Genomic DNA, 23,916 nt, shown 5'->3' with positions numbered 1-23,916 from the left:
ACAAGCAATTCCCCTAAAATCTCCAGCTCCCCGCTGCCCTGCCGGATGGGTTTGGCTGGTTACCAGAGGCACCGAGGGCAGGGCAGGGGGTGGGGGTGGGGGTGGGGGAAGTGGCCTATGGAGTGGCAATTCGTTTGACCCTCATTCTCGCTCCATTCTGTGATGTCTGCTCCAAAAATGAGCTGGCTACCAGAAAGGAACTGAAACTGATTTACCCATGGTCCGTCTTTGTGACTGTTGACCCAGGACTGAAGCACAGAACTGCTGTTCCCCGGCCTAGCCTGGGGCACACTGGGCTGACTCACTACCTCACCAGGAATGCAGCTAGTCTGGAATGCAGCGCAGGGGCCCAGATGCCCACAAGGAGCAGGACTTTCGAAAGGAGGAAGGTCTTTTCCTAAACAGAGTGAAGACCCGCATTCATAAAGTTATAAGGAATCTTAAAAAAAAGAAAATCACACCACAGATAAATAAAACATTTTTCTTTCTACCCTTCCTCCCCACCTCCATTTCAGGTTCCTGCATGGGGCAAACACCGATCTCAGTTTGGAATGTATCTTTTCAGAGATTTACATAACTGCATGATTTACCTGTATATTTATTTATGTACATAGGTGTGTATTTAGAGAGATTTAGCGAGAGAGGGAGAGGAAATTTTGCATATCATGAAGTGTGGACATAGTATGGATTGTTCCTCAATTTGCTTTTTTTTTTTTTTTTAATTGAGCCTTGTCTCTTGGAGATTTTTCTGTGTCTAGGTGTTCTAATTCTTTTTTAAGCACTGCATATTCTTACATGACTCAGATGCTTCACTATTTATTTAACAGTCTCTCTCTTGATGATCATTTAGGTTGCTTTCATTTTTTTTCTTTTTTGAGTTCATTTATTTATTTTGAGAGAGAGAGAGAGTGAGAGTTCGAGCAGGGGAGGGGGAGAGAGAAGGGGAGAGAAAGGGGAGCCTGATGGGAGGCTCGAACCTGAGAGATCATGGCCTGAGCCAAAGTTGGATGCTTAACCCACTGAGCCACTCAGGCGCCCCTGCCCTAAGTTTTTATTTTTATTTTTTATTTATTGTATTTTTTTAAATATGAAATCTATTGTCAAATTCGTTTCCATACAACACCCAGTGCTCAACCTGCTCTAAGTTTTTAATACTTCAGTGAACAACCTGCTTTCCTTTTGCACATACACGAGTATTTTGCACATACACGAGTATTTCTGGATACCAAAGTGTGAGATTGCTGAGTCAAAAGATAGATGCATCTAAAGTTGGACGGACCACTGCCCATTCTGTTCTCCAAAAAGGCTTGACCAGTTTACATTCCCAGCAATGACAGAAGAGAGCACCTCTTTTCCAGAAGGCTTGCTAACCCAATCTTTGTTATGTATTGTCGGTCAAATGTGTGAAAAATGATATCCCCGTGTTTTTATTAGCATTCCCCCCCCAAACTGATGAGACTGAGCAACTTTTCAAATGTTTGCCATTTATGTTTCCTCTTTTGTAAATTGCCTCTCATATATTTTGTCCATTTTCCTATTTTGTTTTATCTTTTTTTTTTTTTTTTTTTTTTATTTATTTTTTTGGGACAGAGAGAGACAGAGCATGAACGGGGGAGGGGCAGAGAGAGAGGGAGACAAAGAATCGGAAACAGGCTCCAGGCTCCGAGCCATCAGCCCAGAGCCCGACGCGGGGCTCGAACTCCCGGACCGCGAGATCGTGACCTGGCTGAAGTCAGACGCTTAACCGACTGCGCCACCCAGGCGCCCCTGTTTTATCTTTTTCTTGAGGACATGTAACAAAGAACTTATAAGTCCTTTGCTATATATGTTACAATGTGCTCATCTGTCTACAACTGGAATTTTAATATCATTTACAGTTTTTGTTCAACAAATTTAAAGGGTTAATAAAATAAATTTTATTTATCTTTTCAATCCTTCTCTTTTTACAGCTTTTGCATTTTGCATATTGTTTCAGGAGACCTTTCCTACCCCAAAAGGTCCTAAACATGGTCTTCTATATATTTTCCTTTAATAGCTTGATAATGTTTTTGTTTCCCTACCTAAATCCACCTAGAATTTATTTATTTATTTATTTATTTATTTTTTAATTTTTTAAATGTTTTATTTATTTTTGAGACAGAGAGAGACAGAGCATGAACGGGGGAGGGGCAGAGAGAGAGGGAGACACAGAATCGGAAACAGGCTCCAGGCTCCGAGCCATCAGCCCAGAGCCCGACGCGGGGCTCGAACTCCCGGACCGCGAGATCGTGACCTGGCTGAAGTCAGACGCTTAACCGACTGCGCCACCCAGGCGCCCCTGTTTTATCTTTTTCTTGAGGACATGTAACAAAGAACTTATAAGTCCTTTGCTATATATGTTACAATGTGCTCATCTGTCTACAACTGGAATTTTAATATCATTTACAGTTTTTGTTCAACAAATTTAAAGGGTTAATAAAATAAATTTTATTTATCTTTTCAATCCTTCTCTTTTTACAGCTTTTGCATTTTGCATATTGTTTCAGGAGACCTTTCCTACCCCAAAAGGTCCTAAACATGGTCTTCTATATATTTTCCTTTAATAGCTTGATAATGTTTTTGTTTCCCTACCTAAATCCACCTAGAATTTATTTATTTATTTATTTATTTATTTTTTAATTTTTTAAATGTTTTATTTATTTTTGAGACAGAGAGAGACAGAGCATGAACGGGGGAGGGGCAGAGAGAGAGGGAGACACAGAATCGGAAACAGGCTCCAGGCTCTGAGCCATCAGCCCAGAGCCCGACGCGGGGCTCGAACTCACGGACCGCGAGATCGTGACCTGAGCTGAAGTTGGCCGCTTAACCGACTGAGCCACCCAGGCGCCCCTAGAATTTATTTTTAAAAAAATCACATGAGGTAAAAAAAGTAACTTAAGGGGTTCCTGAGTGACTCAGTTGGTTAAGCTTCTGATTCTTGATTTCAGCTCATGTCATGGTGGTGAGATCGAGCTTCCCATTGGGCTCCACACTGGACACAGAGCTTGAAATTCTCTCTCTCCCTTTCCCTCTGCTTCACCCCTGCTTTCGTGTGGGCGTGTGTGTACACACTCTCTTTCTCTCTCTCAAAAAAAAAAAAAAAAGTAACAAGTTTTTTCTAATAGGCAATTGTTTCAATATCCTTTATTGAGGAGTCCATTCTTTTCCTTATCACAATACTGACTTCTCATGTACCTGAGCTTGTCTCCGGGCTGTCTATTCTTTTCCATTGAGCTACTGATCAATTCTTGTTCGACTAGAAACACATGCAATTTATGAGTAATTTGGAGACAAGTGTTATCTTGACAACATTAAATCCTCCTATTCAGGTCTTTGTCTAGTTTTAATCTTTTTCTTGTAGTTCTTGAACATATCTGCAAGGTACGGTGCTATTGGTGACTATTTCCTAATTTTGTTGCTATTGTAAATGGAATCTGTTTTTTTTTCTTATCACACTTCCTATTTTTAAAACGATCAGTTTGTTGACTATTTTTTTTTTTTTTTTTGCATTTGACCTTGCATCATTAGTTTTTGATAGCTTTTCGGTCGATTTTCTTAGATTTTCTAGGTAGCTGCTCATGTTATCTTCAAAGAGAAACACCTATGCCTCTTCATTTTTGTTTTGTCAGCTGTCTTTTTGGTAAGAATAACAGAAACAAATTCAAACCAACTTAATCAAAAAAGGAAACGTGTGGGCTCACGAAACTGATAAGAAGCCCATATGGCTGGATCCAGGGCATCAGATGCTGCCATTAGGTCTTGGTCTTGCCTTTTCCATCTCTCTAATGTATTTCTCTCCGTCTTGGCTCCATTTCTAGGCAGGATCTCCCTGTGCGATGACAAAAAGTCTGCCAGCAGTGCCAGACTTACCTCCTCTTCTCTCAGCAATACCCAGAGGCAGGGGACTTCTATTCTAGTGTTGCTATCCACAAAAATTTTAGGACTGATTCTAATTCATTGGCTTGCTCACCTGCTCATCTCTGAACCAATCATTGTAGTTAGGGGGTTAGAATACGCATGTAGACAGGGAGTGAGTCAGGTTATCCAAGGAAAATTGGAATGCTGTGACTAGGAAAAAAGGAAATAGATGCTGGGCACAGCATTAAATACACACAGGCATATTTAAACCTCTTTCAATATTTTCAGTATTTGAATATATAACCTTCCAATTTCTTTTCTTTGTCTTATAACCTTCCCATCCTTTTTTGTTTTTTGTTTTTTGTTTTTTTTGGTCCAGAGTGAACTCTTCTCAGTGCTGATGCTTCTATTTTGGGCTCTCTTTCTCAGCACTTCCTTCCATCATCCTTCCCTCCCTGCTCCCTTTCCTTCCTTTCTCTGTCCCTCAGAACTCAACCTTCCCTACTTGGTAGCTTTGTGGTTTCTGGGACTCCCAGGCCAGATCTTGTCTTATTATTATAAAGTATTGTACATCCAATCTCTTCCCCAGGATCAGATTCTGGCTATGAGACTGTGACTGCTTTTTCCACCCTCCCTAGGTATGTAGGTTTGTACAAGCCCGTAGCCCTAGGCAGCTCCTGACTCTTGATCCCAGCCCTTGATTTCAGGTGAATCTTCGGCCTCACATGGAAATATTTAGCCCCTAATGCACCATATGAGATCAGGTCCTGAATGCCTCTGTTGGCTTTTGGCAGAATCCAGCCGGTCTGTAGCTTTAGGCCACTCACCATATCGTTTCTGTTCCATTTCTGGGCTGCAGAGGTGTTTTGAAGGGTGAACATGCCCAACATCTCTCCCATTTGATATTCCCTCTGTTATCACTATCATTCTGGACTGGAGTGGTCCCTCCAAGCACCGTCATGGCTTTAAGTCCACTCCCATTTTGTTCTCGACTGTCCGTGATCTAGCTTCCTCTCCTGCTTTGCTTTCGGAAACTGTGCTCTCTGAAGTCGCCAATGTCATTTCCCAATCACCAAATTGAACAGCTTTTTTTTTTTTTTCTTCAGTCCTCATTTTCCTTCACTCCTCAGCAGCATCCGACAATGTTGACAGCTTGTCCTCTATCCCTTTCTCCTTTTGGCTAATTCCATACTCCACTGTCCTGGTTCACTACCTCTTCTGACGCTTCCTTTTTTTTTTTTTTTTTTTTTTTAATTTTTAAACTACTTTCACTTCCTCCTCTCATTTTGTGACTGTAGATGTCCCACTAGGCCACAGCCTTTGCACTGGTTTTACCCTCTCTCTTTTTTTTTTTTATACGTTCTTGTGTCTTCAGTAATCTCCTAAAATGATTCCCTACCTTCTTCACACTAGGATGCCCCCCCCAAGTCCTTTTTTTTTAAAGTTTATTTATTTTTGAGAGAGAAAGGTAGCACAAGAGAGAGGAGACAGGATCCCAAGCAGGCTCTTCACTGTCAGCACAGAGCCTGATGTGGGGCTCGAGCTCATGGACCAGGAGATCGTGACCTGAGCCGAAGTCAAGAGTCAGATGCTTCACTGTCTGAGCCACCCAGGCACTCCTTTCCCCCTAGGTTCTATAGCTATAAATTTGCGGGTTGTACGTTCACTTAATGTCCTGCTGTCCCATCAAATTCCCTTCCCTTTTTTGGATTAAGAGGTACAAGCTTCCAGTTATGGGATAAATAAGTCATGGAGATGAAAGGTATAGCATAGGGAATATCGGCAACAATATAATAGATGGTGACTGCACTTATCATGATGAGCACTGAGTAATATATATGATTATTGAATCAGTATGTTGTATACCTGAAACTAATATAACATTGTATGTTATTACACTTCAATAAAAAAATTCTAAAATTAAAAAGAAATTTCTTCCCCTTTGAACCTTCCAAATTCCATCATAGATACTACTTTTCTCTCAGTTTCTAAGGCTCAAATTCATTCCCTTGATTCCTCCTATTTTCTCCAGAGACAGTTAATTACACATTCTATTGATCCTCTTTCCTTGAATTTTCTCTTTTTTGCCATTGCCCTGTTCATGCATCTGCTGTGATCCCTTATCATTCCTCTTTTAGGTAATTTCAGTGGTTTCCTAATGAAGTAGGAGAGTTAAATGTGGCAATGTTTTGATGAGTTTGTGTCAAAATGTATTATTTTAGATGCCCCCACCAAAAAAAGCCTTAACGTAAATATTCGTAGCTTCATTCCCTCTCCTACCCCAAAGGAGGAACAATCCTCTATTGAATGGACAAAAATTCAAGATGGATGTATTGTGCTGATCTGAGTGATGGCTTCAGTTTAGAAAAGCTAAAATGTTATATTAGAGAGAGCAAGAAGCTATCAAAAGAAAAGAATTCATTCAAGCTGAGACTCACGTATGGATAGGAATTACTGTGGCAACCCAGGGAAGAGAGGCTTGTGTTTCACATAGAGGGGGAAACGCAAGCAAAACACAAGTGAAGCAACATGGTGCCTGTGAGTGTGTGTATGTGTGTGTGCGGCAGGGTCTACAAAGAGTCACTGTGAGCCAGGGACAGGGAAGATCTAGAGCTGGACAGAAAAGCTTTTTACCCCAAATTAAGGACTATCATTTGGGGTTTCAGGAAGCATTGGAAGTGAGGATGGGGCCACAGGGCCACATGTATAGCCAGATTTCTAGTTTGAATGGTGTCTTCTCATCAAGCAGGACTCAAGAGATGGGAGGGGGGGAATGGGTATCTGTTGGGAGTTCTGATGGAATTGTGATGCCTGCTCTCCTCTGCTTCTTTAGGGCTGCTTGGGACCTGCAGAATTGCTGAACAGGGGAGTCGCTGTGGGCGAAGGGGTGCAGGTAAGCCCTCGGAAACAGGTGCCTGGGATAGTCAAGATGTGTTTTCCCAGTGGGGAGGGTGAATCAAGGTTGACGCCAAAGGAGGTGGCACCATGCTGAGAAGATGACTGCATGGGTTATCCTATCCTATCCTATCCTATCCTATCCTATCTAAAAAAAAAGGGGCTTCATGAATGAACAAGAGAGCAAGAGTCAAGTTGACCCCTCAGCCCCTCATTTCACTGCCCCCCACCCCACGTGTGATACCCTTGTTGGCTCTTCAGGGCCCATCTGGAGTGCCAGCTTCTCTCTGAAGCTTTTCCTCTAGCCACTGCTGGCAGGTATCTCTTTTTAGGACCTCTATAACTTGTGGTTTACAAGTATTTTATCGCTTTGTATTCCCCCTTGATGGTAAAATCTCTGAAGACTGGCTTACTTTACACTTCCTCCATCACCCAGACTCTGCTCTGTATACTGTCTGTACTGAAGAAATGATAATTGAACTGAACCCTCACTTCCACAGAAAAGTACATGCTACAGGATTTAATAAATATGAACCTTAAATAATAAAATATTTCAAGGAATTTGAATATTTCAAAATTCCATCCATACAAAGCTCGAATAATTCATGTAAATATTTGAAGAAAAGAACAAAAACTTACCTAGTAATTTAAGACACTGTTTCTTTTTTTTTTTTTTTCAGACACAGAGAACATTTTATTTTCTTACTTTTGAAAGTGTTACAAGATTTTCCAGCCTTAAAATTCATTTTTAAGCATGCTGATCAAGAAATAACAAGACACCAGGGCACCTGGGTGGCTCAGTCAGTAAAGGGTCTGACTCTTGATTTTGGCTCAGGTCATGATCTCACCATCGTGAGATCAAGTCCCCCATTGGACTCTGTGCTGGGCATGGAGCCTGCTTAAGATTTTCTCTCTTCCTCTCCCTCTGACCCTCCCCTGCTTGGGTGCATTCTCTCTCTAAAAAAGAAAGAAAGAAAGAAAGAAAGAAAGAAAGAAAGAAAGAAAGAAGAAAAGAAAAAGTAAAGAAAAGAAAAAAAGAAAGGAAGAAAGAAAAGAAATAATAAGACACTAAATTAACAGTTTTATAAGTTTTTCTGTTGCTTCTTAATCCACTGACTGAAAATTTCACAGTGCAACACTTCTAGGCAGTTTCATTGTTGCTTTTTTGGGCTCCTGCTACTTTCGGCAACAATGGCTCATTCCTTAGTAACAAACTTCAGGGAAAGCACATGCCACAAAGGGTCCCTGATTCAGCCGTCCAGTGCCTACACTGGTAACAGAACAACTACTTGTAGATCAGCAGCTATCTGGTCACTTGACATCTAGTGTAGCTATTTTGGTCTCAAAAACTTCTCCCTTTCTTCATCTACCTTAATTTCGTGTCCAGATTTAAATAATTCAAGAACTTTTGGGACGTCACAGGCAATGGAATTCCAAGTAAGCTTTGTAAGTCTTTTCTCCTCCCCTCCGCCCCCCAGTTTCTTCTTTAATGGATGGAGCTTGGGCATTATTTCTGGCACAGCTACATAAAAGTCTGATTGAATTTCATCACGCAAAATCTTCTGCATCAGATTGGTTCCTCCTCAAACAGCAGCTCCATGTTCTTCTGCTATTTTAATCTCTGATGCATTTCCTGTAAACACGGCAACTTTATTGATTTCTGAAACAAATGAGTATGTGGAGAACCAAGACCACTGGCCAATGGCTCCACATCTTTCTTCTTCCCCTTGTCCAGTGTCAAGTCAAGATAAACACTTCGCTTTTGATTCATAAAGTCCAGAATTTAACATTTCTTAAGTTAGCAATTAGCTGTTTGTTCCTCATATAGCTGCCTCGGATATAAGTGTTTTAAGTAGACCTCATCCTCAGGCCCACCTTCCATAAAGGGGTATGACTTTATTTTCTATCTCATCTGTTTTCTCATCTGATGCTTTTTCTGGGCACCTGTTCTGTTTACTTTGCAGGAGTTGTAGCAGCAGCAAAATGTCTGTTGGGCACTTGAACGTGGACAGAACAAGGATAAACAGGTGTCTGATAAGGCGTCTTGGAAAGACTATGCCTTTGATGACGTACGGAAGCTCTGTCATGGCTATCACCATGTTGACCGTTCTGGACTGTGTTCAATACACTGTTCTTTATTCTGGTCCATAAACAGAGATCACGTGCTTGGGAGAAAGTTCAGCTCAAGAAGCTTTGAAATGCAGATTAGATTAATTACACCAGAATTATATTTGAAAATTGAAAAGAAGCATTTTCCAAAAGGCAAATTCCAAATATATGCCTTTTCAAAGGAAGTGTCATTTGGAAAGAAACTGAATCACACCATGAAATCTGTGGCATTTCTTTCGGTTTCCACTCTCTTCTCTACTAGTGGTGGGCTCATGTGATATGTAAAAATGTGCTTAATCAAATTTAGCTTGACTTCTCAAGTTAAGAAAATGTATATGAAGTATTGCTGAGATAAGAAGAGGCATATTCTTTTTTTAGCACACATTTTCCTATGCTGCTGCATTTGCTTTATCCCCTTATTTGAAAATTTGGCTTTACTTATAAAATCTATGCATTTCTATTTGTTTAGAACAGGGCTAGAATAGCCTGGGATCCTATGGCACTGAATGGTATTTTAGAGTGCTGATTCTCATCTTCTCTTCAATAAAGATCCCAACACGTTATTTGTATTTATCTTACAGCACACACACTGGGGATTACCCACCTGGGAAAGGGACTCGAAATCTGGTGCAAGCCTTCTGTTTGCTAAACTATGTGATGTTGAGCAAGTCACTTAATCTCGAAGGGCTGTTGCCTGAAACTCCATAATTCTGTAGCTTAAGTATAACCAACTCAAAATTTGATTTCTCTGAAAATTAAAAAAAAATGTTAGTGGCCATAAATGCATACCACTGAACGCTGAGTTTGTTTTTGAAATCACGTAAGACAGGGAGGGAGGTTGAGAGGTCCCTTCCTTTATATAGATTGTACATGGGATATGTTTGCCTGAAGTAGCACATGCCAAGTGTTAGGGATCTACAGATGCTACCAGAATTAGAGGGGATGTGGAGATAAGGATAAGGAAAATGTTTAACTGGAAAAAAAATCAACACAGAAATGAAAACAGAATCTAATCTTATTGCAAATAACTTGCAGGACTGAAAATGATTACTCTGTCACACACTTCTGCATTAATAAGCGCTATGCGAAAGGATCAGTTACAATGTGGTAATTTACCAAGATTAAAAAGAGTCTCATTTTTAAGAGCTCATTTTAAGGGTTGTTGATTTTTAAATCAATTTGTTTATTGCTTCTTAGTTTGTCGTTCGTTCTGAGAAGATTTCTCTCAGGAAAAGAAGTTTTACATAGGAAATATATGTGATCACCTTTGTGAAGTGTTAAACTTGGAAGAAAATTCAACTTTTGTAAGAAAAATCACACTACATGCGGAAATAGACATTCAAAGAACCACATATTAGATGTAGATTAGATATAGTGTGTAAAGATGATTTTTTATAATGGTTTTTTTTTTTATTTTTTTAAATGTTTTTTATTTATTTTTGAGACAGAGAGAGGCAGAACACGAGCAGGGAAGGGGCAGAGAGAGAGGGAGACACAGAATCTGAAGCAGGCTCCAGGCTCTGAGCTGTCAGCACAGAGCCTGACGCGGGGCTCGAACTCACGGACTGTGAGATAATGACCTGAGCTGAAGCCGGACACTTAACCAACTAAGCCACCCAGGCACCCCTATAATGGTTTTTAAATTCAACTTTAAGATACAGATTTTTGTTTTTTGTTTTTTGTTTTTTGTTTTTGTTTTTGTTTTTTTACTGAGAGAAATGAGAACAATGTATTTGCTTCGGGATTTGATCATATGTGTTTATTCCTATGTGTACATCTACATATGAATGCCTGTATGTATATAATTATATGCTATATATTATACATATATAGTATACATATACCTATAAGTGTTGGCATTCTATTATACGTATATAGTATACACATACCTATACATGTTGGCATTCTTGTCTATTCCATAGAAAGAAAATGGTGCTATATTGAAAAATGTCTAGCATTCAGTTAACTCTGAAAAAATTGCATTGTTCCTTGGCTTTTTTTTTTTTTTTTTTTGTTCCTTCCTGTTGGCCTAGTGGCAATGATTCATTATAATGTAATGTAATACATATGGTTTCCAGTTTCACATGATGAATATAAATAGGTACATAAGAAATCTGAAACACTGTTCTTGTTTAAAAAATGTAAACATTCAACAGAAGCTTATTCATCAGAGAATTTGATGTTACTAAATAGTAAGTGCTTTGGTTTCAGTAATACCAACACCCCAACAGACTTGATCTTCAGTGAAGAAATGTGACTGAATTGTACTTTTTAGTAATTATTGTATAGCTTATATGTCAAAAGAAAGAAAGAAACCCTTTTTAACTAGTTCATTGTCTCTTTCTGCAATTAGGTCACTTTTATTATAGGTGCTGAGATGTGTTTTCTTTTTTTTTTTTTTTTTAGAAATATTTTTTTTAACGTTTATTTATTTTTGAGACAGAGAGAGACAGAGCATGAACGGGGGAGGGGCAGAAAGAGAGGGGGACACAGAATGGGAAGCAGGCTCCAGGCTCTGAGCCGTCAGCCCAGAGCCCGACGCGGGGCTCGAACTCACGGACCGCGAGATCGTGACCTGGCTGAAGTCGGACGCTTAACCGACTGCGCCACCCAGGCGCCCCCGAGATGTGTTTTCTTAATATTAGGCTTATGTGATGCAGGCACTCATTTTACAGCAGGAAAAACAAAGTCCCCAGTGATTAACTTTAGAGGGGAAAAGAATAAACAGAAATACAAACACAAAAGAACAAATATTGTTGAGTTAACAGCCCCCTAGTGAGAATGGCAGAATTAGGTTAATAAACATTTCAATGAAAGAAGGTCTTAACAAAGTTTAATCTACTAATCTAATGATTATTAATGGAAATTAGTGGAATTCAAGAGTGAAGAAATTTCTACAATTGTAGCATGAGAGAATGAATAGAATTTTGCTACAGAAGCTGGTATTGTTTTTGAAATGAAGAGCTAACAATCAAGCAGTAAATTAGGAAACTAAGAATTACATGGTAAAGAGAATCCAATATGCTGTAGGTAGAAAATTTGTTCGATTTTATTTCCCTAAGCCACCTCAAGAACCACCTACCAATAAAGAAAGTTATATCTTTGGGCTCAACTTTCATTATCTGAATATTATTCCTGGGGCAGGTAACCATGTCCACTCGGGGCAGGCAATGCTTGCATCAGAAATCAATCCACTTCTAAAAAATTTTTCAATGTTTTTTTTTTAAATTTATTTTTGAGAGAGAGAGAGAGACAGAGTGTGAGTGGGGGAAGGGCAGAGAGAGAAGGAGACACAGAATCCGAAGCAGGCTCCAGGCTCTGAGCTGTCAGTGCAGAGCCTGATACAGGGCTTGAACTCATGAACCGTGAGATCATGCCCTGAGCCAAAGTCAGCTGCTTAACCAACTAAGCCACTCAGTTGCCCCAGTAATCAATCCACTTATAAATGTTGTATTTGATTTCATGTGATCTGTATTGTTCTATTGAAATGTGTTGTTTTTTTCAACAAGCTGATGTTCCAATAATATAATTAAAAAAAAAAAAAACCAACAGCACAGTCTTGTAGTTCTGACTGAACTTGGCCAATTTTCAGAACTGTGAAAGATAAACCATGAAGGGCCTACATTAATAATGGTTCTCCTCCCCAAAGGGTTAAGGGGCTCTGAGGTTTCTAAATAGATTTAGTTCACAGGTATTCTAGAGATTCTTTTGCTTTTGCTTGGCGCATTTCCTTCTTGATAAGATTCTATATCCTTTCTCTTCCTCTTTACTCTGTTACTTAGCATAGTTTCAAAATATGGTGTAGCCCTCTAGAGCCACTGTTCTCAGCAAGTGACTCATCATGAGATAACTGAAGATTTGGGGGCATATGTGTTACTTTTGTTCCTGTTAATTCTTTGCTTTCTACCCCACTGTGGATATAATAAACTTCCATATTTGGCATCAGATTTTTTTTTTTTTTTTTTTTTTGCTACCATTCTGGCATTGAAACATCAGCCTGTCTCATTTTCTTTGAACCAAGATTAACTCACAATGCAGTCTTAGAACAGCAAGTAGTGTATTTACTTATTGTTCTCGACCCTTGGTTTAGTGATGAGGAGTCTTCGAAGAAAATGAACCTCTTTTACTCTTTTAAGAATGGTACAATAGACGGAATGTTTGTGTCCCCCAAATTCATCCGTTGAAACTTAACTCCCAATGTGATAGTATTTGGAAGTAGGGCCTTTGGGAGGTAATTAGGTCATGAAAGTGGAGCCATCCTGACTGGAATTAGTGCTCTCATAAAAGGGACCCCAGAGAGTTCTCTTGTCCCTTCCCCCATGTGAGAACACAGCCAGAAAACTGCCATCTGTGAACCAGAAGTGGGCTCTCACCAGACACCAAATCTACTAGTGCCTTGATCTTGGACGTCCCAACTTCCAGAGCTGTGAGAAAGAAATTCCTGTTGTTTATAATCACCCAGTCTATGGTACCCTGTTACAGCAGCTCGAATGGACTGAGACGTATGGCCGTCTTGTCTGGGCGTCCCTAGGGTGTAGTGAAGCAGGGCAATATTGATTCCCTTCTTTTCCCTACTACCCACCCCCATCCCCTCACCTGGCAGAGAGGGATCTTTGCAGCTTGGATACCCTACACGGATGGGTACCTACACCACCTGATGCCAAATCTTGCTCCCTCACCCCAATCCCTTCACATCCTAAAGCTGGTATCTGCCCACTCCCCAAAAGTTCTGTGCGATTCCGTCTGTATTACAGTGCCGGTTAGGAGTCCTAATGGAGGGTAATTTGACTGTGAACCTTGATGGATTTAGAATCCTTTCCTAGTATTCAGTCAGGCCTCACTGACCACCTCACTGAAGCAGGGACATGGGACAACGTGGGAAGTGGTGACCCTGCCAAGGTGGAACCAGGGATCTCTCTGCCGGGAGATTTGACAGAAATGGATCTCTGCCCAATCATGTCTTTGATGCCCTTCCTCATAATTCTTATTTGCTTTCATAACTACTGTGTTCCGCCTTCATTTCAGATGAGGGAATTGAAGCCCGAATAAATGCTAAGCAACTTAAGGGCAGGACTCATAGAGCAAATTAGAGACACAACCAGGATTTTAATCCTCATCTGTTTACACGTTTTCCTAACAATTCCCATTGCTGCCTTTTGTGTAAATACCTGGGTAACACAGGAAGCAGAGGATTGTGGCAGATTCTGGTCTTCTAATGCCATAGATTTACTCCACATTAATGGCATTAATCGTCTGATTATTGTCAAATCGATTTACGTCTGGTGAGATCAGCAACTCCTGAAATTCAGTGCATTTATCGAGCACCTACTGTGTGCAGTGCAGTATATTAGGTTCTGTTTGGGAATCTAAAAGAAAAAGATATAGCCCCTGACATATAGTATCTTATACTCTGGTTAGGAAACCAAATGCACAGAAAATGATATTAAAAAAAAATGTATATGACAGCATATTTCTTTCATCTCATCAGTAAGAAGAAACTGTTTTCCTTTTTTTTTTATTCTACTCCTAAGAATAATTTATTTTTTTATATGAAATTTATTGACAAATTGGTTTCCATACAACACCCAGTGCTCATCCCAAAAGGTGCCCTCCTCAATACCCATCACCCACCCTCTCCTCCCTCCCACCCCCCATCAACCCTCAGTTTGTTCTCAGTTTTTAACAGTCTCTTATGCTTTGGCTCTCTCCCACTCTAACCTGTTTTTTTTTTTTTTTCCTTCCCCTCCCCCATGGGTTCCTGTTAGGTTTCTCAGGGTCCACATAAGAGTGAAACCATATGGTATCTGTCTTTCTCTGTATGGCTTATTTCACTTAGCATCACACTCTCCAGTTCCATCCACGTTGCTACAAAAGGCCATATTTCATTTTTTCTCATTGCCACGTAATATTCCATTGTGTATATAAACCACAATTTCTTTATCCATTCATCAGTTGATGGACATTTAGGCTCTTTCCATAATTTGGCTATTGTTGAGAGTGCTGCTATGAACATTGGGGTACAAGTGGCCCTATGCATCAGAACTCCTGTATCCCTTGGATAAATTCCTAGCAGTGCTATTGCTGGGTCATAGGGTAGGTCTATTTTTAATTTTCTGAGGAACCTCCACACTGCTTTCCAGAGCGGCTGCACCAATTTGCATTCCCACCAACAGTGCAAGAGGGTTCCCGTTTCTCCGCATCCTCTCCAGCATCTATAGTCTCCTGATTTGTTCATTTTGGCCACTCTGACTGGCGTGAGGTGATACCTGAGTGTGGTTTTGATTTGTATTTCCCTGATAAGGAGCGACGCTGAACATCTTTTCATGTGCCTGTTGGCCATCCGGATGTCTTCTTTAGAGAAGTGTCTATTCATGTTTTCTGCCCATTTCTTCACTGGGTTATTTGTTTTTCGGGTGTGGAGTTTGGTGAGCTCTTTATAGATTTTGGATACTAGCCCTTTGTCCGATATGTCATTTGCGAATATCTTTTCCCATTCCGTTGGTTGCCTTTTAGTTTTGTTGGTTGTTTCCTTTGCTGTGCAGAAGCTTTTTATCTTCATAAGGTCCCAGTAATTCACTTTTGCTTTTAATTCCCTTGCCTTTGGGGATGTGTCGAGTAAGAGATTGCTACGGCTGAGGTCAGAGAGGTCTTTTCCTGCTTTCTCCTCTAAGGTTTTGATGGTTTCCTGTCTCACATTTAGGTCCTTTATCCATTTTGAGTTTATTTTTGTGAATGGTGTGAGAAAGTGGTCTAGTTTCAACCTTCTGCATGTTGCTGTCCAGTTCTCCCAGCACCATTTGTTAAAGAGGCTGTCTTTTTTCCATTGGATGTTCTTTCCTGCTTTGTCAAAGATGAGTTGGCCATATGTTTGTGGGTCTAGTTCTGGGGTTTCTATTCTATTCCATTGGTCTATGTGTCTGTTTTTGTGCCATCCTTTTTTTTAATGTTTGTTTATTTTGAGAGAGAGCAAGAGCACGAATGGGGAAGGGGCAGAAAGAGAGAGAAGAGAGGGAGAGAGAGAATCCTGAGCAGGCTCTGTGCTGTTAGTGCAGAACCCCAGGCGGGGGGTTCAAACTCACGAACCGTGAGATCATGACCTGGGCCCAAATCAAAAGTCTTTTTTTTTTTTTAATTTTTTTTTCAATGTTTTTTATTTATTTTTGGGACAGAGAGAGACAGAGCATGAACGGGGGAGGGGCAGAGAGAGAGGGAGACACAGAATCGGAAACTGGCTCCAGGCTCCGAGCCATCAGCCCAGAGCCTGACGCGGGGCTCGAACTCACGGACCGCGAGATCATGACCTGGCTGAAGTCGGACGCTCAACCAACTGCGCCACCCAGGTGCCCCTCAAAAGTCTTTTTTAATGGTCTTGCCTTTTCACAGCATTCAACCAGAAACAGGTTTCTTAACCATTCTTCATATGACGTCAGACACTGATAGAGCACTTAATATGTGCCTGACAGTATTTTACGTGCTCTGCGTGTGTCCACTCACCGAACCCTCACTGCGCCCTATGAGATGGGCACTGTTATTAGCCCCATTTCACGGTTGGGAAAACCAAAGGCACCAAGTTAATTAATTTATAAATATCACATAGTAAGTAGTAGAGCCTGGATTCAAACCCAGTCTGGCTGCCGAGTCCTGGCCGTGGTAAGCCCCATTCCTGTTCCAACAGTTTACAAACTCATTGCCTTCTTCTGGACATGCTTTAAGTTTTCAACACTTCCCCCCTTAAGATGTGGAGCCCACCTTGAAAATAGTGTGCCAGTGATGTGACTGACCAAAGATGTGATTGTTCCAGATCATCATGATACTGATTCACCATTTTATTAGCCACACTGCCAACTTTGTGCATGATGTAAATTTGATAATTAGAGTCAGTACTCAAGGATTGGCTGTGGCATCCCAAGGCAGCTGTGGTTTTGGCTGTTCTTTGTTTTTTGTGTTTTTGCAAGGATCAGCTGAGGTTAACAGCTCCAGCTGACCACTGAGGCAGCAAAGAAACAGCTTCAAGACACATTGTTCATTGCGTAGCCTGAGGGGAGAGCTCAGGCTAGAAGGGCTGAGCTGGGGAGGGGTGAAGGGTGACAGAGGATACTGTGTGGATGAGAAGGTTGGTGGCTGGTCAGGGCAGAAAGCAAAGTGGAGAGGCTGAAGCCAACTGGAGTCTTATAAATGAGCCAAGTCTGGATCAAGGAAAACAGAGATTCATTCATTCATTCATTCATTCAATATTAATCGACAGCCTACTATGTTCCAGACATCATGGTACATACAACGATGAATAAGACAGACCTGGTCGCTGCCCTCAGGGAATTCTAATTCCTATGGGGAGACTGACAAGACAAAACCAAATGAAACCAGACAAGAAGGTGGACAAACAAATCAGTGCAGGCTGTAATGAATGTCCTGAAGGAAAACAAGGGCCAGAGATGGTGAAACTGAGGAGTACCCGACCTTTAGGTAGGGAAGCCAGAGAAGGTCTTCCAGCTGAGGCCTAGAATCAGAGAAGGGAGGCATGGGGAGAGGGCATTCTAGGAAAGAACCAGCCGTGCAAAGATCCCAAAGGTGGAGATGGAAGAGAGGCTGGCAAGATCTTGGAGACCCATAATCATCCATTGGGAATGAGTCAAATTGACATAAGGATTAACACTGAGAATAACTGATATGAAACAAAATTAATTGGCTTTGACAGCCTGGTCAGTTCTCATCTGGAGTATCGTGTTGAATCCTTGACATATCAAGGCTCACAGGGGATTGGCTGCCACAGCCTCTGAAATTGGGAAGTAGTTTTAGGCAAGGCTCAGTACTTTCTGTTTGGCCTTTTTTTGGATTTAAAGACCCATCTCTGAGTTGCGTAAGTCTCACTGAAGTCTCAACAGGTCTTCCAGAGAAACCTTTATTCAGGTTATTGTGGTAAGGGGCAAGGCCAGAAACAAAGTGTAGGGTAGTATTGGTATGGAGAAGTCAAGGCACACTGACTCTCGAACCATCCTCTGATCTCTTAATCTGGCAGACCCATCACAAAGGAGAGGGCTGGCCTGGATGCCTCTTTGGGTGAACTGATAGTGGCTCCTAGTGATCAACGTATCTTCCAGGGCTCCCCAGTGACCTTGTAGGTGATTTTTGGAGTTTTCTAGAGACGAAAATTGGTTGACCGATCTACAGTTTCCAGAATCTGTCCTTTTCTACCTTTTCGAGAACAAGAACATTTGTCACCCCCAGGCCCTCCTCAGTTGTCACCTGGATTACTATATTGGTGTCTTACAACTGGTCCCCCCTGACTTGTCTCCCACACCTACAGTCTATCATCCACAGAGCTTTCAGGAAGATTTAGCTGAAATTCACATTGTATCTTATCTCTGTCCTTGGCTTAAAGTGGTTCCTCATTACTGTTAAAAATCTTAACTCCTTTGGTTGACATTCAATGCCTTTCATGATCTAACCTTTGCCTAAATGGCCACTGTCATCTCCTGCCATATCTCTCTTCTTTAAGTTATAGCCATACCATAGTACTTGCTCTTTACTGAAATAACCATGTTCTTATATCGCTGCTCTGCCTTCTCATATGGGGTTCCTACTTGCTTCTTCCTTCAACTAATTCCTCTTTATCCTTTAGAATTGAGTTTAAACTTGGTCTCCTTTAGGAAGTCTTCCTTGATTTCCCTAGTCAGATTAAGTGCTTTATCTGAGTTTGTAACACATTGTACGTGCCTGTGTTACAATATTTAGCGTCTAATTCTTTTTCTGTCTTCCCTACAAAAACTTTGAGCTTCTTGAGGGCTGGGACTGTATCCTTTAGTGTGTAACCATGCCCGAAACACAACAGCTCCCGAAAGATTTATGGAGTGGCTGCATCTGAGCTTTCCACTCTCTGGCTTTATGGTAGTTTTCCATGATCTCTTGCAGATGCCAAAGAGCTCGTGTTAATTTCCACTGCGCATATACCTTCCATCTCTCTTTTGGGGAGGAAGGAATGATCTGCTTAAGCTCAGGTCTAGAGACATACTTCTACCTTACTTATCAGCCTTGTGGAAATCGCTGAGAATTTTTTATTGCCTGTGATTAACTCTAAGGGCTCATGTCTTGCTATGATTTAGGAAACCAAATTACAGACTTTTAGATCTGAAAAGGACTGTAGAGTCATCAGATTGAATATTTCACTTTACAAACAATGACACGAAGGTTTAGGGAGAGGTTAAGTGAACACTCTAAAATCACCCTACTAGTTGTATGTAGTTGGTAGCAGAATTAGCCCTAGGAGCTAGGTCTCCCTCCCCCCAGCTCTGGGTTCTTTTCCCTGAATATGGCCTCTCTTCAAATCTTTATCCTATTTTTTTTTAATGTTTATTTATTTTTGAGAGAGAGAAAGAAAGAGAGAGAGAGAGAGAGGCAGAGAGAGAGGGGGACACAGAATCTGAAGCAAGCCCAGGCTCTGAGCTGTCAGCACAGAGCCCAACACGGGGCTCAAACTCACAAACTGTGAGATCATGACCTGAGCTGAAGTCAGTCGCTTAACTGACTAAGCCACCTAGGCGCCCCAAATCTGTATACTACTTTGATGGCAGAGACCCAGCTACGAATTTGGTTTATTCAAACTGAGGTTTTAATTTTGCCTCGGAACTAATAATTTGGTTATTAACAAGTGAATTAATAGTATGCTTTTTCTTTTAAAAAAGTATATTTTTTTACATTTTATTTATTTTTGATAGAGACAGAGCACACATGGGGGAGGGGCATTGAGAGATGGAGACACAGAATCCGAGGCAGGCTCCACGCTCAGAGCTGTCAGCACAGAGCCCAACGCGGGGCTCAAACTCACAAACTGCGAGATCATGACCTGAGCTGAAGTCAGACGCTTAACTGACTGAGCCACCCAGGTGCCCCAATATTATGCTTTTTCATTTGGAGGCCTGCTAAACTCTGAACCTCTTCCTTAAAAGTCCTGAGACGACTTAAGAAAGAAAAGGAAGAGGGGTGCCTGGGTGGCTCAGTTGGTTAAGCGTCCGACTCTTGATTTTGGCTCAGGTCATGATCTCACTAGTTCGTGGGGTCGAGCCCCACATCAGGCTCGGTGCTGACAGCTCAGGATTCTGTTTCTCCCTCTCTCTCTGCCTCTCCCCTGGTTGTGCTCTTTCTCTCAAAAATAAATAAAAACATTAAAAAAAATAAAGAATGCTCTGGAAGGGATGTGGGAAAGTTACAAGTAAATATTATCTCCCATAGAAGCAAATAAATTTATTAAAACTAAAAAATTATATGTGCATGTTTGCTAATTTTTACTTTAAAATTTTTGTTTAACTATTTATTAGATTTGGTTAGTAACATTGTGGACTAATATTATAAAGATTAGCAATATTTTTGGGGGGAGGGGGAGTGGGACAGAGGGAGAGAGAGAGAGAGAGAATATCTTGAGTAGCCTGCACGCTCAGTGTGGATGCTGATGCGGGTTCGATTCCACAATCCTGTGATCAAAACTGAGGAGAAATCAAGAGTTGGATGCTCAACCAACTGAGCCACCCAGGTGCCCAGCAATCTTTTATTTTATTATAGAATATTTCAAACATGCAAAAAAGTATGGAGAATAATATAACAACAAATCATGTATCCACTACCCAGTTCAATCATGTAACAAAATTTTGCCATATTTGCTCTGGATCTCTCTCTCTTCCTCATTCTCTCTCTCCCTCCTTTATTCTTCTCTTCCTCTCTTCCACCCCTCCAAAGTAAAATCTTACACATGTAGTTAAAGTCCCTGCAACCAAACTGTCCCATTCTTCTCCTGCCATCCAGAGTTAACACGTATCCTGAATTGTGAGGTGGTGTTTTTGGTTTTGTTTTGTTTTCTTTTTTTTATTTTTATTTATTTTTTATTTTTGGGACAGAGAGAGACAGAGCATGAACGGGGGAGGGGCAGAGAGAGAGGGAGACACAGAATCGGAAACAGGCTCCAGGCTCCGAGCCATCAGCCCAGAGCCTGACGCAGGGCTCGAACTCAGGGACTGCGAGATCGTGACCTGGCTGAAGTTGGACGCTTAACCGACTGCGCCACCCAGGCGCCCGGTTTTGTTTTGTTTTCAAGTAGATTCCATGTCCAACATGGGACCTGAACTCATGACCCTGAAATCTAAGTCTCATGCTCTACTGACTGAGCCAGCCAGGCATCCCTGAATTTTGAGTTTTAATTTTTGTGTGCTTTTTTTTTTTTTTTATACTTACACTCTATATGTATCCATAAACAATAATGGGTTTTGGCCTCTTTTCCATATTTATTAAATGACATATTTTATACTTCTCAAGTTTTCACTCAACACGTATTAATACACATGTTGTAGTTCACTGTTATATGGTATTGCATTGTATAAAAGGGGCACATTTTATCCAGTCTGTTACTGACACATCTTTAAATTGTTTCCATTATTTTTCTCTGATGAACAATGCAGGAATAAACATACTTGTACCTGTCTCTTCGTGAGAATTGTATGGAGCATCACTAGATTGGGTCATAAGTATAGAGATGAGTTTTCATTTGATAGGAAAACAATCTGATTAGTTACTTAAAAGAACAAAATGAAGTTAAGATAAGTGCTGTGGGAAACAGAATGTCGGGAATGGGAAAGAAAACAGTATGGAATGGTAGGTGACTGAGATACAGAGTCCTATGCTGTTTTTTTTTTTTAAAGGAATTCATCTTTTTTTTTTTTAATTTTTTTTTTCAACGTTTATTTATTTTTGGGACAGAGACAGAGCATGAACAGGGGAGGGGCAGAGAGAGAGTGAGACACAGAATCGGAAACAGGCTCCAGGCTCCCAGCCATCAGCCCAGAGCCTGACGCGGGGCTCGAACTCACGGACCGCGAGATCGTGACCTGGCTGAAGTCGGACGCTTAACCGACTGCGCCACCCAGGCGCCCCAGGAATTCATCTTTTGACAAAAAAAGTAGATTGAGTATATAAGTAATTGGAACAACCACCAAAAGCCACAGATTTTCATCTGCATTTAAGACGTTGCCTTTTTTCTTTTCTTTTTTTAAGTAACCTCCACACCCAATGTGGGGCTCGAACTCACAACCTGGAGATCAAGAGTTGCGTGCTCCATCCACTGAGCCTGCCAGACGCCCCTAAGACACTACCTTTTGTGTCACTGCTTTCATGAATTTTCTTAGAATTTTCCTTTTTTGGTTCTTTCTTTTCTGTGAAAAATGACTACTTCCTCTTTGGGTCTCCATTCAACCTGCCTCTATTGTACGATGTGCTGCACGTTACATTTGCTGTGGTTTGTTTACATATCTGTCTTACTAGGCTGGGTGTTGTTTGAGGGCGGAATTCGTGACTTTATTTGTGTCCTCAAGGTGTGGTGCACAGTAGGTAGTGAACACAGTCCCAGGAATGAACAAAAGTTCTAAGATCTTGTTGACTTACAATATGGAAAAGGTTTTATCTTTTTGGTTTCACTTGGAGATTCAACTGGAAGTTTCATATAAATTCTGATAAAAATGGCTAACAAAGCAGAGAAATCACTTAAAATTTGACTGTAGACACTTGCAGTGTATGATGAGTAGGTTTCAGTATACAGCTAATTTTAGGAAAACTTTAATTTTTCAAATTGCCAAGAAATCACCTGTAAAATAGTTCCCTAGTTTCATTTAGGGATTTAATTCCTTATCGACAATTAAGAGTTTCAAAACCCTTTATTCTTATAATCTGGGACACTGGGATTTTTGTCTTGTAAGGATTGCTGATCAAAAGAAACAGTTCTTGGGGAGCCTGGGTGGCTCAGTTGGTTGAGCGTCTGACTTCGGCTCAGGTCATGATCTCGCGGTTCGTGAGTTCGAGTCCCCTGTCGGGCTCTGTGCTGACAGCTCAGAGCCTGGAGCCCGCTTCGTATTCTGTCTCCCTCTCTCTCTGCCCCTCCCCTGCTCACACTCTGCCTCTCTTTCTCTCCCTCAAAATAAATAAAAATTAAAAAAAAAATGAAAAGAGGTGCGCCTGGGTGGCTCAGTCGGTTGAGCGTCCGGCTTCGGCTCAGGTCGTGATCTCACAGTTCGTGAGTTTGAGCCCTGCATCAGGCTTTGTGCTGTCACTGGGGAGTCTGCTTGGGATTCTCTCTCTCCCCCTCTCTCTCTCTGGCCCTCCCGCACTTGTACCCTCTCTCTCTCTCTCAAAATAGATAACTTAAAAAACAAACAAACAGAAATAGTTCTTCTAAAATGCTTAGCACAGTGTTTGTCAAACAGTAGGTAACAGAATAAACATTAGCTTTCCTATTATTGGCTGATTTCATACTTAGATTCCTCTCATTTATACCGTGCGCTTCTTGGTATGTATTTGTTTGTCCGTCTATACGTTTGGAGTAGTGCACAGTAAAGCTTCCAGCTCAGAAAAAGGAAGGCATCTAAAAATTCAGACCTTAAAATTAAGCACATAACGGGAAATTCTTGAATATTTTGTGAATTAGGTATGAAAAACATAAGGGGATTATAAATTATAAATATATTTCTCAAATATATTTTTCAATTTTTCAAATTGTAGAAAAGTCACCAGAATATGAGAAAAATGCTTACTCCCATCATAGAAAACACTTATGATGAATAATAAATCACACGCACGAAGGAAGACGGTAGCTAGGTTCATTCCCCCAAAACACCTTTTCAATGGTAAATTTGAGGCAGCTGTGCTTTGCCAAACGCTCAACAGGCGAGGGCCACCAGAACTAGGATGTGTTTGCATTTTGACTCATGGAGACTGTCAGGCTTTAATCACAGGGGAACAAGTAATCTTACTCAGACTTCACTGTTTAATCTCCCATTCACTTGCTTTCCAAGTTTGCTTCAGTCTGTGGGAAGGTTCCTCCTTGATTACAACATGCAGTCCTGATTTCTGGCATTTATCTTCATTTACCATTTTGAGGTGGCTATGACAATCCCATAATAAGGTCCTTATTTCCCAAACTACATGTATAAGCCTCATTGAGCTGGATTCAGCTTCAATACATTTTGAAATCATGTCAGCACTTTCGGATCAGCAAGTTACTTC

At 41.0% G+C, this 23,916-nt stretch overlaps 1 long non-coding RNA gene and 1 pseudogene across 1 annotated transcript in view; one reads left to right on the top strand and one right to left on the bottom strand.

Moving 5' to 3' along the window:
* LOC109498285 overlaps positions 1-6,844 on the top strand; it is a 36,205-nt gene extending 29,361 nt beyond the window's left edge. Inside the window, exon 3 of the long non-coding RNA XR_002155032.3 lies at positions 6,710-6,844. This is a non-coding gene — a long non-coding RNA (uncharacterized LOC109498285). The remainder of the gene's footprint in view (positions 1-6,709) is intronic.
* Positions 6,845-7,801: 957 nt separating this feature from the next.
* LOC101098373 lies at positions 7,802-8,940 on the bottom strand (annotated as a pseudogene).
* Positions 8,941-23,916: the final 14,976 nt, after the last annotated feature.

This window comes from Felis catus, chromosome A3, assembly GCF_018350175.1.
Source record: "Felis catus isolate Fca126 chromosome A3, F.catus_Fca126_mat1.0, whole genome shotgun sequence".
Taxonomy (NCBI): Eukaryota; Metazoa; Chordata; class Mammalia; order Carnivora; family Felidae; genus Felis; species Felis catus.
This window is presented reverse-complemented; position numbering and strand designations above follow the sequence as displayed.